Raw genomic sequence first — 5,052 nt, 5'->3', positions numbered from 1 at the left:
CACTATCTCAATCTACTGTCTTCTGTGCACTGCGCCGCCGTGCACCCCTTTCCCATCCCCCACTTCATTCTTCAGTACATTGTCTCCTCGTTGTCGTCTTGTCAATCTGTCAATCTTCGTCTCTGTCAGTTCTTGTACTGTCGCTGACCCCAATACTTGGATGTATTGTTGGGGTCTTCACGATCATTCCAGTGTTGCATCTTTTTTCTGTGTATTTTCCCTTATCTGGTATTTTTTAGGCCTGCCATCCATAGTTCTCTTTTTCTGTCTTTTCCACTTCTTGTTGTCTTTCTTTTTCTTTGTATCTCTCCCTCTGTCTCTTCCTCTGTCTCTCCTTCTGTCTCTGTCTCTGTCTCTGTCTCCCTCTCTGTCTCTCTCTCCTTTTCTATCTCCCACTCTCTCTCTCTCTCTCTCTCTCTCTCTCTCTCTCTCTCTCTCTCTCCCCATTTCTCTCTTTCTTCTTGCTGATTGTAAATAAACATCTCCACCCCTTTCTCCGTTTTGAATCTTTGTCAAAACCAAAACTGGACAAACAGTACCTTCCCTGGAAAATGACCCGGCGAACACACAAGGCTTCACTTTCACAGTACATAGTCACATATTCGCCAGCTACAGGTTAAGCACTGCCGTAGCAGGAAAGGAAACAATTGAAGCAAAGCACGTACAAAATTAGAGAACAATTGTTTGCAAAATTGTCAAAGGTTACAAAAACAGAAGTCAACAGATTTTGAAAATGAGACTTAAAAATTGTTCGGAGAAGTACCACACCTTTTACATTAAAACAAATTAATTGTCAAAGGTTACTAAATCAGGAATCAAAATGTTTTTGAAAGGAGACTTCAAAAAGTTTCCAACAAGTACAACAATTGTTCACATTGAAACACATCAGCTTCTCTTTCGTGCTGCCTCATGACAATTACTCGTTAATAACTTCCGCAGCATTTAGCAAATGTACTAAAGAGCTGTGAAATAGTCAGACCGAACGAAAACAGTCACATGAAAACAACGAGGCATGGATTATAGACCGCCATCCTTTTTTTCCCCAGTCTCTGTCAGCCGATGTCCGGATGCAATGTGTCAGGGACCAGGATGCTATCGGCAATGCTCCAGACACCAGGGAACAGGGTTGTGGATCATCGACCAACCGCAATCTACCGAAACCGTCTAATAGTCGCAGAGAAGTGTAAATCAGGCTGCTAGTTTGCAACGACTAGCTCATCGATAAATACCAACGAAGAAAACATATTAACAGTAACAATTAATACTCTGGCTTATGAGTTTGTGTGTGTGTGTGTGTGTGTGTGGGGGTGGGTGTGTGTGTGTGTGTGTGTGTGTGTGTTAACAGAAAACTGATAATATCCAACTATTTAAGCTAGCAATTGAAATGAAATCAAGTAACTGCATTGGCAATGACACTGTCTTAACCATCTCACCACCTCTAACAATACAACACAACACAACACAACACAACACAACACAACACAACACAACACAACGCAACACAACACAACACAACGCAACGCAACGCAACGCAACACAACACAACACAACGCAACGCAACACAACACAACAAACGCAACGCAACGCAACGCAACGCAACGCAACGCAACGCAACGCAACGCAACGCAATGCAATGCAATACAATACAATACAATACAATACAATACTGCTTTATTCTCTTGACCCGATACATTATAACAGCGACATCATAAACAAAAAGATCACCACCATCAACTTTAACATCACAACCAAAAACAGAAACTGAACTACGACGACACGATGCAAGTTCCAAGTTGATAAAATCGTCCAGCCCCAAGCTTCTTCTCTGTCTTGGCCTTCGCTGCACCACACCCACGTCTCTGCAGTGTTTTATCCTCAGGCAGATCGCGCTCTCCGCATTCTGTGCGATGTTTTCGTACACTCCTTGCCATCTTCGCTGTAGACAACAGCACAACCTAGAACCTGTCCTCGGCAGCAGGACTTGTGTCGTTTCGTGGAAGAAAATATGGTCCGATAAATATAAGCTTTTAGATTTGGGCATAAGCCTCCGTCATGCAAATCTCATAGAAAAAATACAGAGAGATGAAAACACCTTCATCCAAACAAACAAAACGTTCTTCCCACACACACAACAGATTAATAGTAAAATTCCACAACAAAAGTTCAGTACTGTAACCATACAAAATTAAATCAAAATCATTACAGACGCAAATAAAATAGATTATTTGGCGTGATCTTTAATTCAAGGTTGTTGTATGCCATGAAAATGCGTGTACGCATATCTGTGTACTGCTGATCGCTTAAACAAGAGCTTGCTCCAGATGAACCAGCTAGAACTAATGCTAATCCCGTGTTTGCCAATGCTGGTCAGCGTTTCTAACGTTACCCTCTTGGTAAACCGATTAAGAGGTCAGTCTTGGCGCACCCGTTGCGGACAGTGACCGCCTTTTGTTTGAATGTTTGTTCGATTGACCAAAAGGCTTTGCAAGACTTTGCAATCAATCAGATTTGTGGATCCAAACATCGAGCGTAATGACCTGTTCATTTCTTGGTTCTCTACTCAGTAACAGAATGATGTACATACACAATACCGGAATCTGACGCGTCTTTTCTATTTGTTTTACAAGCCGAGAAGAGGTCGTGATCGCGCAAAGGGGGAAGGAGAACGGAGTTTGTGGTTGAGCTGAGGAAACAATGGGGTGGGGCCTTTGTGTACACAAACATCTTCTCTGATATTTAGATTCTTATGTTTTGGTTTCTTTGTTGGTCTTTTCGACAGAAACCCTGAATGGGTTCTGATCAGTTTCGCCTGCAAAGAATATGGTTGCCATCTGAACTCGATACGTTCCGTCAGAAATATGTTCTGCTGAGCTGACTTAGTTGTGCAGCCTACCCTGACCCTGCTAAACAGTGGATTCTCATGAAAGTCTAAAGAAGCTCGCTCTCTCTCTCTCTCTCTCTCTCTCTCTCTCTCTCTCTCTCTCTCTCTCTCTCTCTCTCTCTCTCTCTCTCTCTCTCTCTCTGTCCACCATTTTGTCCTTTTCAAATGTTAAGTTCATTTTCCACGCTGAAAAACGTTGACAACTGCATGCTGAAGTGTTGACATATTTGAGATAGTACCGTTGTAGTTGTAAATGATTACGTGATACACTGTGAGGGCAAATGTCTCTGGTATTACGTGTATTATTATGTGAAAGTGAATGTAGCTTTTCCTAACACACATCCCCTTTTCCCTGGTTTGTTTATGGGCCAATGGCCACAATTAAGTACAATAAACCATCCAGCAGTCAAAGTCTCTCTCTCTCTCTCTCTCTCTCTCTCTCTCTCTCTCTCTCTCTCTCTCTCTCCTCGCCCTCTCTCTCTTTCTCTCTGCCCTCCCCTCTGTCTCTCCCTTCCCTTATCTCCCCCCACCCCCTCTCTCTGAAGCTGTATTTCCTCTGCGCACAATAGCTCCCATTTCCCACAGGGATGGAGAGAGTAACAGTAGCAGTAGTAGTGCATATCAATTGATCTCTTTATGAGACGTATAACTTTGAACTAGAGCACCACAAAGGTCAAAGATAACTCACACAATTTTCCAGAAGAGGAGAGGGGTACAAAATGACATCAACAGCTAAGTCACACACTACCACGGTCGGTGAGCAAAACCACCCTTTCTTCACTGTCAGATAAATCATCAGCAACAGGAAATTGTGTCATCTTCGGCGAGAAAAAGCTATCGTTTGCCCCATTTACAACGGTCTGAAATAGGTCGGGCTGTTCACATGGCCCATATTTTTCAACGGACTTTCAGCAGACTTCAAAAGATAAGTGTCAGAAGTGTCTGAACAAAATCCCCGTGTGAACGGCAGAGAAACTAAAAGGAAAGTAAGCGCTTCGAATGCACGCGACGTAGTTTTCTATGTGCAATAGACTTCAATCAATCAATCAATAGGAAGCTTATATAGCGCGTATTCCGTGGGTACAGTTCTAAGCGCTTGTCGAAGAGTTGTCAACATAGGACTAACAAAGAAACTAACATCTACAGACGGACACGAACCCTATCACACACTAGCAAACCCTGATAAACATACAACAAGCAACTGTTTAACGTAAATGTACGCATCAATAGCTAGGTCCAAACAAAATAATATTAAGCACAAAGAAAACACCTCTCACAGAGCACAGCACAAAAAATGTCTTTTGGGGCACAACACATCACGTCGAACATGAAAGTCGCAGCCAGCTACGGGAAGAACTGAGTCTTCAACCTACTCTTGAACGCGTCAAGAGAGGGGCTCTGGCGAAGCTCAAGCGGCAGGGAGTTCCAGACTTATAGAGTTAGTGAGAGTTATGTGTTGGACAGTTTAAGTTGCTCGCCGATGTTTACCAAACTTCTCCCGTCCAGGCCCGTGTGGGGGTGGGGGGAGAGGGGGGGGGGGGGCAGGGGGGGGGACAAAGTCAGCCAATGACAGCGTGCGCGCACAATCGCGGGCTATAATCAACCTTCAACCAGAGAACGCGTCAGGATAAGTCGCTGCAAAATCAAATTGAAAGTTGAACAGTACTCAACTGACCCGATATCAGTCGGCTGAGAATCAGTTGACAATGGAGAGGATTGTTTGCATAGCCAACTTTTCCACGAGTTTGCTTCACCGACTCCCGAGCGACTTCTTTCTGCCAAACAAATCGGTTGAGGAGCGGTTGAGAAAAGATCATGTGAACAGCACAGAAGATAACTCATCAGCTACAGGAAATTGTATCATCTTGAGCGATGAAACGGTCCACTCTGCTCTACTAACAATGCCCGGAACCAAGTCAGAACCCAACACTGAAACATCAATCACACCCGGACACCAAGAAAACTAGTGCAGCGGCCGGAAGGATACAACTTCATCCACAACGAGGCAAGGTTATTTACAGACCTTTTGCTCCCAGAGCTAATTGCAGGTCGCGTTACATCCCTTAGTTTGGCCAACCGCGTCGCTCGACAGAAGGGATTAATTACTCTTTTTCTTCTGAGTGTGTGCAAAGTTTGTTATAGTTACATCTTGGTGGAAATGAACTGCAATG

This window comes from Littorina saxatilis, linkage group LG4 (genome assembly GCF_037325665.1).
Source record: "Littorina saxatilis isolate snail1 linkage group LG4, US_GU_Lsax_2.0, whole genome shotgun sequence".
Taxonomy (NCBI): domain Eukaryota; kingdom Metazoa; phylum Mollusca; class Gastropoda; order Littorinimorpha; family Littorinidae; genus Littorina; species Littorina saxatilis.
Note: the sequence above shows the minus strand (reverse complement) of the source record.